This window comes from Bos taurus, chromosome 2 (assembly GCF_002263795.3).
Source record: "Bos taurus isolate L1 Dominette 01449 registration number 42190680 breed Hereford chromosome 2, ARS-UCD2.0, whole genome shotgun sequence".
Lineage (NCBI taxonomy): Eukaryota > Metazoa > Chordata > Mammalia > Artiodactyla > Bovidae > Bos > Bos taurus.
The window spans coordinates 134,999,152-135,013,385 of NC_037329.1; the positions used below are offsets into that span (position 1 = coordinate 134,999,152).

The window sequence follows — 14,234 nt, forward strand, 5'->3', positions numbered from 1 at the left end:
TGGGAACGTGTCACGTCCATCGGAGCGGGGGCTCCCCGGGGTTGGCGGGGAGGGCCTCGTATCAGGCCGGGGCGGGGAGGGGGTCTCGTATCAGCCCGGGGGTGAGGAGGGGGTCTGCTATCAGGCCAGGCAGGCATGCTCAGAGGCCAGGTAGCACCTCCCTCCTTTTCAGACTGGGGACTCAGACTAGGGCCTTCTGTGGGGGTGTTTTTCTGCTCCTCCTTCCTCAGCACCCCTCCCCAGCCCCAGAGAAGGCCCCGGGGCTGGAGGCTCAGCCAAGGAGCCCCTGGGATGGAGGGGGAGGCCCAGCCCCCCACAGCCTCCAAAAATCCGGCTCCGTCCATGCAGTGCAGGGCAAGGAGGGGAACGTCCATGTCTCTGGCCTCTCACTCAGCCCCGGCAGCGCTGGCCGGAAGCTCCTTTCTCTAGAGGAGCTCTTCTTCAAAGAAAGAACCCCTTTTGGTGGGGTGGGGGGTTATCTTCCTGCAGCAGCCTGCACTCAGCTTTCCTGAAGGCCCAGACCCAGGCAGAGCACAGGGTTCCAGCAGGACACCCCCTCCGCCAGCCGAGGCACCAGCAGCCCCATCGCAGGTGAGACTCTGCAGCCAGATCCACAGTGCCACCTAGAGAAGGGACAGGGTGAAGGGACAGGGCAGCTGGACGGAAGGGGCCCCCAGCAGGCTTTGTCTGCAGACTTCTCCAAAAACCAGCACACACACACTTACACACGGATGCACACACAGACACCAACAGGAAGGTGGGTGCGTGCTCACACGCGTGTGAGACTCCTGCCTGGCTCCTGAAGGGAGGTCAGAAGCATTTCCTGACTCCGGAAAAGCCAGACTGCACTGCAAGTGCAGAGAGACCTGGGCCCACGGAAAGCTGCCCCTGACTTTGCAGCCAGCCAGCCCTACACGCTGCTATCGGAATCTAATTAAAAGAGAAGTCAGCAGTGGAAATCCAGGCTCATTTCTCCAGAGGCGTAACAAGTCTGTCTCCAGACCCAAAGGGCTTTGCCTGAGGCCTGTGCAAACCTGCCAAGTCCAATGGTGAGGCATGGCAGGGGCGGGGTGCGGGGCAGGGATGGGCATGAGCGGCGGCAGCCCCAGCCCCCCCCCACTCCTCAGTCACCTCCGCGCCGCCCAGCACCCCTCCCCTCACCAGCAGCCTGCTGGGGGAAGCTGGGTCTGGGTGCCCTGGCTGGGCCTCCTGGGCATATGGGGCAGGGATGGGTGGCACCCTGGCACCGTGGGTCCCCAGGGGGCTGAGGGCGCTTGAGTGCAGCACCCCTGGGTGGCAGGGGCTCAGTGCTGAGAGGCACACACCTCATTTTGTTTCCCAAACATGGTGTGTTTGGAGACAGGGGCTCAGAAATCCTTTCCCGGGAGGCAGCCAGGCCATCCATCAAGGCTGGATGAAACGCTACCCACCTGGCACCTCGAGTCCAGGCCATGGCTCCCCCTTCTCAGCTCTGGACCCCTCCTCTAATTTCTGGCCAGTCTGGGGCGGGCAGAAGTGGGGCGCTACCTTACCGTCTAAGAGGCCTCTACCCGCCTTGTCCCTGAAGAAGGTGCCCTGCGCACCGGCACCACCAGCCCAGCCATGCCCCTCCTCTGGGCCCAGGAGGCCCAGCGCTTCCTGCCCACGGGGCCCCCACGTTCCAGGCGTTTACTGGTGCCTCCCTGGCACCGGGAGCTGCTCTGTTAGGATGCGAGTCTGGACCACAAGCCTGCACACAGTGGCCCTCCGGCTCTACCAGCCTGACACCTGTCTTGCTGAATCTAGTTTTACTGGCACATGGTCACACCCGCATAGACAAGAATCCATTCAAGCAGATTGGGAACCTGCCCTCTGACTACACAGCCTCGGTCCGTGTTTAAGGACAAGAAGATCCATGAAGAAACCCTGAACTCTGCTGAGCAGGCTGGGTGGTGGTGGTGCTGGAACAGGCACAGCGACCCTGAAACCACATTGCGTGGCTGAGGCACACGCTATTATTAGGAGCCAGGGTCGGCAGCGGAGCTGCCCAGCTGGCGGCAGTGGCAAAGAGTCTGCCTGCCAGCACAGGAGAGGCAAGAGATGAGCCTTAGATCCCTGGGTCGGGAAGATCCCCTGAAGGAGAAAGGCAACCCACTCCAGCCTTCTTGCCTGGAAAATCCCATGGACAGAGGAGCCTGGCGGGCTACAGTCCATGGGGCTGCAAAGAGCTGGACTCCACTAAGCAACACGGGGAGGGGGGCGGGGGGTAAACAGCAAGAGTCAAGCGTAGCCTGAGAGGCGACAGGAGAGCTCTGCGACCTTGGATTGAGTTAGAGGTATCAGTATGAACTTGAGATTTTTTTTTTCCCCTGGCCCTGTGCACCCCAACAGCAGTGAGCACACCCCTCCTTGGTTTCTAAATACCATCCCACGTGAAAGGGAAACAGGCAGGGAGCCCTGGAGAAATGGTGACTGGGGCAGGGGAAATGCCAGGTGAGCGCAGAGCGTCCTCAGAGACAGAAAGCAAGGGGGCAACCAAAGAGTGATGGGGGGCATCCAAAGGAGCCAGGAGCCAGCACAAGGGGCGCCTTACGGCCGAGTCTGAGACCATGTGAGCATCAAAACTAGTAGCAGTGGTCCTGGATGATAGCTCGCCAGGCCTTAAAAGTAATCCATGCGCTTGAAGTGGTAGTCACGGAGGGTAGTTATGTGGCCGTGAAGGACAATCCTCTTTAAATAAAAGTTTGCAGTGAAAATTCGCTGAGGAACAGAGTATTCTCCCGTTTTTGCAAGAACTGCCCACAGTAATTACAAAGAGAAGCTGGTACCTTGATGACAGGGACACCTGGCAGGGCCCACCTCAACCAAGCGACCAACAATGGGACCAGACGACACCCTCCCGCCTCCCAGCAGCGTGACGGGAAAGCCCTGCTTCCCTGCAGAGAACCTGGCCAGACGCTCCCACCTCATCAGGATGGAACGGTGGGGCAACTCCAGCTGGTGGGACCTTGGACCAGACACGGGCTTGGACTGCTCAAAAAAGTCAGTCTCGCGGAGACCACACACACCGGAAAAGGAGGGGAGTTCTCCTAGATTAAAAGGAGATGAGGGCTTCCCTGGGGGCTCAGGGGTGAAGAATGCGCCCGCCGAGGCAGGAGACACAGGTTCGATCCTTGATTCGGGAAGGCCCCGCATGCTACAGACCAACTAAGCCCGAGAGCCTCAACTACCGAGCCCACGTGCCCAGAGCCGCCGCCCCGATGAGATGCCCGTGCCGCCACAAAGAGCAGCCCCCGCTCCCACAACGAGAGAAAAGCCCACGCACGGCCACGAAGACCCAGTGCAGCCAAAAGTAAATAAACACATAAAGTTATTTAAAAAATAAAAGGAGACAAAAGAACGACGACCATCAGGTGCAACGTGGGATTCCCAGCCGGGTGCTGGAGGTGGCGAGGCGCAGTGGCCCTGAAAGGTGCTTTGGGGACAGACTGGGAAAACGGGTCCCTGGGCAGTAGACCCACGCGACGTTCCCAGGCACGATAATGCTTTTGAAGTTCGGTCAGAGGGCTCTGCTGAAGCATTTAGTGTGACAGGTAAAGACATCTGCCGCTGGCTTCTAAATGAATTAGTCCCAAATGGCGTGTGTGTTTATGTATGATACGGGGTACATGCGTCAGAGCCTATGGTACAGAGTGAAGTAAGTCAGAACGAGAAAGACAAATGTCGTATATTAACAGGTGCATGTGGAATCTAGAAAGACACTACCGATGGAACTATTTGCGGGGCAGCAGAGGAGACATGGGGCCTGGATTTGTGGACACAGCAGTGAAAGGAGAGGGTGAAACGGGTGGAGGTGGAAACACACACACTCCCATATGCAAACGAGACGGCCAGCGGGCTGAGCCCAGGGCTGGGACCACCTGGAGGGATGGGATGGCGTGGGGGTTGGGGAGCTTCCAGACTGAGGGGGCACGCGTACAGCTGAGGCTGATTCGTGTTGCTGTGTGGCAAGAATCAGCATGATATTGTAAAACAATTATCCTCCGATAAAAATTGAAAAATTAAAGTTGTGTAGGGGTGGGAGGAGTTATTAAAAAAAAAAGGCTGGCCGCTGTAGGGGAGGGTCCGGGGCTGCCTCGTGGTTCCAGCCCGTCTCCACGGGGTAACTGGGTCTCCTCTCTCCATCGTCACAGAGCTGGGAGAACCTGCCTTGGGTGCCGGGTGGTTCACGGGACACGGCCGATGGGCCGTGAGGGCCCCAAGCACAGGGCTGCGGGCAGGAGTGGGCAGGCAGCGGGGACGGAGCCGGGGTCCCGCGGCTGCCCACAGGGCCGGGCCCCTCGGCCTCTCCCTGCAGCTGCTGCAGACCACTGCTCGGAGGGTCTCAGGTGAGCGATCCCGTCCCAGACAGGGCTAACCCAGACCAGCTGCATCCTGCACGATTTACGCGCCTCCAGGTGACGCGTCTGGGCCTATTTCCATAAATTCCCAGGGTGAGCAGCTCAGCACTCCAAGTCGTTAGGGCTGAGATCATGCCACGGAGCCAGAAAGGGGGCTGGGGGCTCTGGGGGCTGGGAGCTGCAGAGGAAAAGCAGGAGGCTGGCAAAGCTACGGCCCGCTGAGCGCCAACTGTCCATGCCCTGTGGGGCACTTCATCTTCCCGGAGGTCTTCATGGAAGAAGAAGGAAAGAACCCAGGACGGGACAGGGTGAGCCCAGGAGATCCGCCGGGCAGGGGCAGGGAGGGGGCGTGGGGCCGCCCCCGACACCCTCCTGCCGAGTGCCCCGCAGGGCGGGGGCTGAAGGGGCCCTTGCTTCCTGGTCCCCACTCACCTGGGAGGTCCAGTCATGGGCCCAGAACCCACCCACGGAGTGCCCACCAGCACCTCCCCACCTTGCCTCCGCCTGGGGGGCTTGGTGCCCCTGCAAGCTGGGCGGAGGGCGTCACCCTCCACCCTCTCCTAACAGGCAGGTCTGAGGCTCTGAGAAAGCTGTGGGGTCAACTCTGCCAGGCAGGGGACAGCCCGGGGTTGAGACCAGAGGTCACATTTGGAGCCGCTGAGCCGAGCGGCCAGAGGTGGTCTTTTAAAAGCAATTAACACACAATACCCTTCCCTTATCTGCCTTATTCTTACCAACATTTCACAGCTGAAATAAACAAACTAAGAGGCTGAGTGCCGTCCACAGAGGTGCAGTGTTTGGAAAATTCGGGGGGAAAGCCAGGATTCCGACGCAGGGTGCCACTCACCCCGGTACGCCCAGACAGGCCCCGGCTGTAGCACTGGGAGTCCAACTCCTTGTCTGGACAAAATGGGACCGTTGGTCACCCATTTACAGGACTCCACAGCACACACCTGACCTCCACGGACAGACACCTCTGGAGGGCTCCGTCCAAAGCTTAACACTCTGCCTCCAGAATCTGACCTGGTCAAGACCAAGGGATCCTGTGCCGGGAGGGAGGCTTAAGGCGTGCCTGCACCTCTGCCTTTTACCAGCAAGTCCATTAAAGCCTCTGGGTCTCAGTTTATCCATCTGTAAAGTGGGGACGAGGCCATTCCTGTCTAACAAGAGACTTCAACAAGTGCGGGGTCTCCTGGCTCAGGGCCACCCCGGAACCTAGAAGGGACACAGTGATGGGCGACGTCCCTGCCCCAGACCGACAGCCAGTCCCAAACCTGTCTTCAACAAGCCATTTTCGAATGGACTGGGCAAAGATTTGGTGTGTGTGGTACATTTTTCTAGAAAGATGATCAATAGTTTTTACCAACATCTCTCAAGTGTCTGTAAACCACTCACCCCTCCACAGTTAAAAATTCCTGCAACAGAGGTGCCTTTGTCACTAAGCACATAAGGAGGTGGGTGCAGACTCCCTTCGGCACCGCGGCCACACCCAGAGCGAGACCCACAGGGAGCACCCCCAGCAGGGAGGCTGTCCCGCTACCGCAGTACACGTTCTGTCTCTATAAACAGAACTCAACGTCAACATCCCGGATAACTCACAGCAAGAACCAGAAAATAAACGACGACGATGGACAAAGACAAACAACGCGAGAAGCACTAACACAAACTGAAACCCCCCCCTCCCCGTGCGGCTGGGAGACGCCTCAGAGCCCGGGCTGCAGGCACGCTCCTCATCAGTCCTATTTAGTCTCCTTCTGTTCCCTTCATTGTAGAAGCCAGCCGAAGCGCGGAGGCGGAGGAGGGAGCCGGGGACCAGGTGAAGACCGAGCAGAAGACGGCTCGGGCAGCTGGCACCTGCTGCGCCTGGGCGCCCTGGCCGCCCGAGCGGAGGTGGGACGGCAGAGCCTCTGTCGGCGGGGAGACCAAACCAGGACTCAGAGGGGCAGCGACGTCCTGGAAGCGCGGGGCTGAGCACACGCCCGACTCACCTCTGCTGGGATGTCGCGCGGCCAGAGCATGTCTCTTCACTGTCTCCTGCCTGTCTCCCCTCTCCTCACACTGAGAAGGGGGGCAGGGAGGGGGCCACGGGGTCGCAAAGAGCGGGACGCGCCTGAGCAGGCTCAATCGGAGGACCACCGCAAAGGTTCCACAGGCTCCTCCTCACTAAGAGCCGGGCCAGCCTCCGGGTGAGCCTCCATCAGCCTTAACCCACGGGAGAGGGCTGCCGTTCACCCTGGGACCCCCTCATCACAGCTCCACCGGGGGGCCGGTCCAAGAGGGTGGGGCCGCTGCTGGAGCCCGGAGCAGGCGTGGAGGCTGGAGCCGCCAGGGCAGAGGGAGCCGGGCTGGTCAGGCCGGAGCAGGGCGAGGCGTGAGGAAGCTCCATTCCAGAAAGGTCCACCACGGAGGCCTGGCTTTGATCCCAGCCCCGAGGGACGGATGGCACTGCACCCGCCCGTCCTGCCCAAGCCAGTCCACTCGGCGCTAGTCCAGGCCCCCCTTCACAGGCCTGCACTCAGCACCCACTCAAGCCCTGCTCAGGACAGCCTGGACCCCAGGGCCCCTGGGCTCAGTACAGAAGGTGAGCGGGCCCTGCCAGGCAGCGTCCCGCCCTCCCACGCGGGGTGAGGCCCCGGGAAGGGCCGTGCCTCAGACCACATGCAGATCAACACCCTGGATGCAGGGGTCCCCTGAGACATCAGGATGCACGCTGACCGAGGCGAAGCCGGGACCCGTGCCGGGGGGCTGGATGCGGGGGGCAAGGGGACCAGGGCTTCCCGGGTGGCTCGGTGGGTGGAGAGTCCGCCCGCAATGCAGGAAAGTGCAGCAGACGTGGGTTCCATCCTCAGGTCAGGAAGATCCCCTGGAGGAGGGCGTGGGCTGCCACCTCCTGGGGGGTCCCTGTGACCCTGAGGAGGTCCTGCATTCACCACAAAACGAAGGCCGACTCCTCACCGGGCAGGACTTGGGAGTTTTACGTGCATCTCAGTGCTGAGTCCTGAGGCAGGTTCTGTAATTTTCTCCCCATTTTAGAGATGGGGAAACCGAGGCAATTGGTAGTGGAGCCAGGGACTGGAACCAGCCAGACCGGCTCCTGAACCCACACGGACCCACCGTCTAAGCCCACTCAGACCACAGCAGGGGCAGCAGGCAATGCCTCTCGAGGTTCCCACTGGGCAGATCCTCCCCCAGCCCTGCAGCCAGGCTTGCTAAGGCCATAATGTGACCGACCGTGTTCACCCTCAACACTGGGCACCAGCCCAAGCCTCTCCCCGTGTGATCCCTCCAGCCCGAGCGTCCAGTCTCCACTGTGCTGAGGCCCAGCCCGAGGCCTGGCATCCCGTGGCTCCATCCATGGCGTGCTGTGTCTTCACCAAATCCCAGGGCATTGGACAACAGCTCCTATGGTGTCTCCTCCCCTAATTCTGCAGCAGGGCTCGGGGGGAGAATAACCTCGGGGGGTGGGGGACGCGGAAGAGCTACGTGCAAGGGGACAGCCAGAGACGCGGGGGGACAGGGCTCGGGGGGCAGAGAACCGCCCTCCAGCCACTGCCATCCCCTGCCTCCCGCCTCAGCCCCCAGGCTGTACTCCTGCCATCACCCCGCCCCACCCTGCCTTCCCTGCACCGTCTCCCCTTTCTCCCTCCATGGATTCCTGGAACCTGTTCCCTCGGCCAAGGGCGTCAAACTACTTTTTTTAAACCATGAAATGCTTCCCTCAACCTACATCTTTCAGGACAAGGGGACACCGACTGTTAGAAGACAGTCCTGCAATCTTGGTGAGAAGAAGGGGAGCTAGACCCCGGCCCTAAGCCCCCCGAGCCCCGCCCGGCACCCTCGAGGTGGGTCCCCACAGCCCCAGACCTGAGGGCAGAGGCCGCAACCACGGCTGGGAGCCCCTTTCGACCCCTCGGCACCCTCCTAGGAAGGAAGCCCCAGGCCCAGGCCCACACTCCGTCCTCCAGAAGCGGCCTAAGAGGAAGTCCCTCTGAGCATCTAACCTCAGTCCTTCGTGCTGCTAGAAAACACGCACACTCCTTTGGAGGGCAACCTTTAGAAAACCTTTAGAAAATCGATTTCTCAAGTTTCACCTGCCAACTTTTAATTAAAGCAAAAAGAACAGGATGACAACAATAAACGACGACAGACACATTTAAAAAAATAATAATTAAAACTGCTGAACTGAGACAACTTCGTAGAGTAACAGGACCCCGGACCCAAAAGCCTGAGCGGCCAGAACACCAGGGCTCCGGGCCTCAGAGGCCCCTGGACACCCTCGGGCTTAGTGAATCTTTCCGCCCCTCACGCCGATTTGCATACCATTACCCAAAAAGCCCTGCGCCTGAATTTCGCTTTTGCAAATTCCCACCCGTTTCATGTCATAAATAAGATAGGAGACAGAAAACTAATACAGCCCAGCGATGCATTATTCATGCCGCGTCACACTGTTATGATAGATTTACAACAGCTAATACATGCAAACTGAGTTTGGGCATTAAACGTGAAAACCAGGGTGGGGAAGGCGGTGGGTGTGGGGATGCACAGGGGAGGTCTGGTGGGCGCCGGTGCCCAGGAAGCAGAGGAGTTTCTTTGCTGGCGCACCTTGGTATCAGCAGCCAGCACCCAGGTGCCGGGGAGGCAGACGGACAGGCAGCGCTGGGCCCCTGGAGGCCGGAGTGCCAACAGCACGCCCGTGGGGAAGCGCCTTCCGCGGCCAGAGTGGAGCTCTGCAGCTGGCCGCTGACCCGCCCCAGATGGAGCGCACCTCCCTGAGCGAGACGCCCTCTGCCTGGGCTCCCTGGCATCCAGTGGCTCAGACCCTGTGCTTCCGATGCAGGGGGCGCAGGTTCAACCCCGCTGGGGAAGATCCCACAGGCCACGTGGCAAGGCCAGAAAAAGTAAAAAAAAAAAAAAAAAAAAGGAAAGGAAAAGAAATGCCTGCTGTCTTCACAACCCTTCACCGAGCATGCATCAGCCTGCTCCCAGCCCCAGGAACATGGTGGGGGCTGTGGGAGCCCACCAGACGTGGTCCTTCCCACGGGGTCGCCATCCGGTTAAGCTCCCACTAACCGTCCCCCAAAAGTCAGGCGCTGTGGAGCAGAGGACCCACCGCTGGTGCTGCAGCTGCAGGTCACGAGGTGTGACCCGGTGCCCACGAAAGGGGGGGAGGAGGCGGTCCAGACAAGCTTCTGGGGGGCGGCGGGGTCAGAGACTAATGGGAGACGGCTGCCCCCATCAATTCTCACGAGAGCCCTATGGGGTGGGAGCCAGGCCCGGGGCCCAACCGGGCGCCCTGCGTTCCGGCACTTTCCAGTCAGGGCCGGGGGAGCCTCGATCCCAGGCCTGTTTTGCTGCAATGGCACCCAGGAGGGACTGGGAAGAAGGGGAGCAGCCAAGGCTGGCAGGGGGCAGGCCGGGGGGGCACAGTCATGCCACTGCCGAGCCCCTCTGCCCTGCGCTGGTGGCCGATGTTGAGCGGGACCCGCCCCTGCCCGCCTCCAGACCCTCTGCCCCGTCCCTTCCCTGGGCCCCTTTCCGCCTCTTCCACTGCGACCTCCCTCCCTGATCTGCGGCCTCCGAGGCCAACTCCTCCCGGGCCGCTTTCCCAGCTGGCCCCAGAGCCCCAAGCTGCCTCCCACCCAGATTTTCAACATTTGGCCCCAAAAGAACATGTAAAGCGGTGGGCAGCTGCCCTGCTGACCAGCCCTGGGCTGGGGGGCGGTTTTGCAAGAGCCCAGCAGCACTGACCGAGAGGCTGGCGCGCACACGGCCCTGGAAAGCTCTGCTGGACAAGACAGGCCGTGGGCCGTCCCCTGGGCCATTGCCTAGGAAGGACTCTGCGCTCCCAGTGCAGCAGGCCTGGGTTCGATCCCTGGTCAGGGAACTAAGATCCTGCCAACAAAACAAAAAAACAGACCAGGCCCCTCCCTGCTCTCATCTCTTTACGGCCGGGTGGGTGCAGAGAGACAACAGCCATCTGGAATACAACTGCAGACGGTGACCAATCCTCTGGGGACAGCGAAGCCACTGACGTGTGCAGACCCCGGCCGGGGTGGAGGTCGGGCAGGGCCCACCGAGGAGCTGGCCGCCGAGCCGAGGCTGGGGGACGGGAAGGAGCCGCCCGAGGGACAGCCCGCGGGCACGGCATTCCTGCTCCAGGCAGGGCAAGAGCAGAGGCCTCTGCCTGCATGGGGAGGGAGCCTGGCACGTTCAGAGGGCGGCAGAGGGGCCAGCGGGGCCTGGAGCAGAGGCCAGAGACCCCGCCTTCCAGTGGGCATCCCCCTCGGTACAAGGGGCCCAGCAGGAAACCCACCCAGCTCAGCCCCTTCGCCCGCGCCCAACACGACCGCCACCTTCCTCAGGTGAGGGAGACCCCCGCCCTGCCCCGGGGCCCCGACCACGCCGGCTGGGCGGAGAGCGCCCCACAAGCTTCAGGCCTCCTGTCCTGATTCTTTTTTTTTTTTTAATTAAGATGCAACAGTCATCCCACAGACCCGCGTCCCCTCCAGCGATCAGTTAAAATGAACTCCAGACGACTGGATTAGACTTTGAAGGTGGCAATCGAGATAATGAACACGGAGGATGCGGTGTTGACACAGGCCCTGGTGAGCTACATTATTATTTAACAGGCCTCGCCACGGCCTCCGCGGGGATCAAGGGGCTGAACAAGCAGTTTGGGGGCGAGCAGCCAATGCAGACAGGCTGGGCGCCACCCCACGCAATCCGCAGGGTCGGGGCAGCTGCGAGGCCAGCGGGCCTAATGGAACAGCAGCCCAGGGCCACTCCCAGGAGCCCCGCCCACACAGCCGGCCTGGCCCTCCCCGCCCCCAGGCCCCCATCTCCATCTCACCTGCCCCGCCTAGACCTCCCCTGCTCCCACCCCTCCTCCCTGGTCTGGAAGCCCTCTCTCCTCCCCTGGGCCCCCACAGGGCCTGGGCCTGCCCCCACAGGCCTGCCCTCCCTGGGCCAGCATTGACCATCCCGGGTCTGCCCTCCCTGGGCTGGCATTGACCATCCCAGGCCTCCTCTCCCTGGACCGGCGTTGACCATCCTGGGCCTGCCCCCCATGGGCCTGCCCTCCCTGGGCTGGCGTTGACCATCCCAGGCCTGCTCCGAGCTCCTGAAGAGCTGAGATGAGGTCTCCCTCCAGCCCACCCCTCCAGCCCTCTCTCTGCGCTAAGGCCTGCCAGGCAGGACACCTCCTATCCATCCTCCGGGACCATTGACTCAGAGTACCTGCTGTGGGAGCCAGACAGATGCCAGGAAATGAACAGGGCATGTCCTTAGCCCAGAAGACACACTGGTGGAGGTTAAGAGGTTACAGAAAAACCCAAACGAACTTTTTGGCCAAAGTGGTACTTAAAGGGATGACACTGCCCGAGACTCACACACGACAGAGACTGTGGCGGACGGTGTGGCCCCGGAGACCGCCCCTCTGCCCCCCGCGGCCAACCCGGGACTTCAGAGCAGACTCAGAGGCAGACGCCCGGGCTCCCATCCCACCTCGGCCTCCTCCTGGCTGAGTGACTCTGGGCGATCACTGACCCTCTCCGGGCCTCTGTTCACTTATCGGTAAAGTACGAATAATTAAAGTACTCACCTCACAGGGTGGTTTGAGGGTGAAGTGGGCTGAGACGTGTAAAACGCTTAACCCCAGGCCGGGTCCACGCTAAGCACTCAGTGTGTGTTGGTTATTATTTCCCTTCCTGGTGGTGGAGAAACTTCAGAAAGCACCTTCGTGCTGACACAGTTCTAAATGAACCCCCATGTCTTCACATCGGCCAGAGCCGGGCGTCCACACCCGGGGCCGCCAGGAACCTCCCCGGCCCCCTGGCGTGGAGGACCTCCAGTCCCCTGGGGGCTCCTGGTCCCGGGAGACGGCCTGGCACAACAGCCCTCTGAGCGGAGGCATGCCCCGCAGTGAGGATGTGCCTGAGCCCTGGGGACCAGGGCAGTCTGGACAGCAGCCCAGCCGGAGGCCAGTCCTCTGGCCGGGTGCACAGAGCCCCCGGCTGGGTCTGGCGGTCACTAGCAGCAGCCAGAAAGCCGTTCCACAGCCCGGCGCAGAGGCGGGCCGGCCGCCTCTTCTCCAAGCCGGTGGCGGAGCGAGGCTCTTTAAATATGCATGGCGGTCTCCTCGTTACTGTGCGGAGGATAGCATGTGCTGAAGGCGAACCGCCCACCCGCACCCACACAAACTTTTCCATTTCCAGGCCCCTCGCGCCCTGCTGCAGGGCCTCCTCAGCCGCCCCTTCCTCCATTCCGCCTCCCCCCACCCAGGGCCTGCCTCCCCCTACCCAGGGCCCGCCTGATGCCCACCCCGCCCCCGTGCGTGCAGAGCAGGGCAAGGGCCACACTGATCCCCTTTCTAAGAGTGGGTGGTCCAAACTAATCTTAAATCATGGCAGCCTCGTGCTGGATGGAGCCTTGTGGCCCCTCCACCCTGGGGACGGTGGGGCCGGAGCTGGGCTGCAAGCCTGGGCAGGACGGTGCGGCCGCTGGTGAGGGGTGGGATCGGGTGAGGGCGGGCAGGGTCACGCCTGGGCCCTGTCTTTCCCTTCATCCATCTGTCTCAAGCTCCTGGGAAGGCTGTCAGCAGAAGGGGGCCTTCCAGCCAGCGGAGCAAGGGGATGGCAGACCCGCGATGCACACACACCCCCCACCAACACCAGGGACTCCAAAGGAGCAGCTCGACTTCCCCAGAACACCACACACCCGGCAGGAAGGAGGCGAGTTAGGCGGTTACAACACTAACGAGGCCCATCCACCACTGCCGAGTAGGGCCCCTGCTGCTGCTGCTGCTGCTGGGTCGCTTTAGTCGTGTCCAACTCTGTGCGACCCCAGAGACGGCAGCCCACCAGGCTCCCCCGTCCCTGGGATTCTCCAGGCAAGAACACTGGAGTGGGTTGCCATTTCCTTCTCCAATGCATGAAAGTGAAAAGTGAAAGTGAAGTCGCTCAGTCGTGTCTGACTCTTAGCGACCCCATGGACTGCAGCCCACCAGTCTCCCCCATCCCTGGGATTCTCCAGGCAAGAACACTGGAGTGGGTTGCCATGTCCCCAAGCCCAGGAAAAATCCGGGAAGACACTGGCCCTGGCGAGGGGACAGCAGGGGTCTGCTTGGGGGGATGCAGGGGGCACTCATCCTTCTTCCTCCCAAATGCCTTGAGACCCAGGCCCATCAGTGACCCCGGCTGCCCCGGGGAGCCACCTCCCTTGGTCATCTTTCTCCCAGAAGGCCGAGGAGGTGAGAGGCCCCTGAAGGCAGTGACAGGGCCGGGCTGGGAAGGGGGTCTGGGCTGCAGCTAGTCAGGGCCCCCCGTGCCCACCCATCTGCCAGGGAGAAGGAGGACCAGGAAATCCAGATGCAGAGAAGGGCCGACAGTGTCCTCCCGGTGGGCCCCTCCCTGGCCTCCCCCACCAGAGCCCGCCCCAACAGTGAGGTCAAAGGTCCCTGGTGCCATGGCACAAGCCTAAGCGGGGGTGGGGGGGGAGGCCAGGTTTCACCGTGAGCCCCCACCCGCTTCTCAAAACCTGACAGCTGCTCTGCACCCAAATCCTCTGGTTTCGCCCACAGCGTGGCCTCTCGCCGCTGTCCAAGGTGCTGCGGGCAGAACCCACCCCACCTCCCTTTCCAGCGCCCTGAAGGGCGCTAACCAAACACCTCCCTGGCCGGGACTGGGGCTCCAGAGCATCACCTCACACAGAGGCGAAGGGACCCCGGGGAAGGGGCAGGAAAACGTGGGCTCACAGACAAGGCCCCAAGGCCCCAGAAGATGAGGGCCCAGGACCGGGAGGCTGAGCCAGGAAGGCATGGATGCAAAGGCTGAACCTCAAGCTTCGACAGAGACGGTG

General features: G+C 61.7%; 1 protein-coding gene across 18 annotated transcripts in view; it reads right to left on the reverse strand.

Annotated features, from left to right (window-relative positions):
- The window catches only part of ARHGEF10L (Rho guanine nucleotide exchange factor 10 like), a 169,735-nt gene that overhangs the window by 13,931 nt on the left and 141,570 nt on the right, over positions 1–14,234 (reverse strand).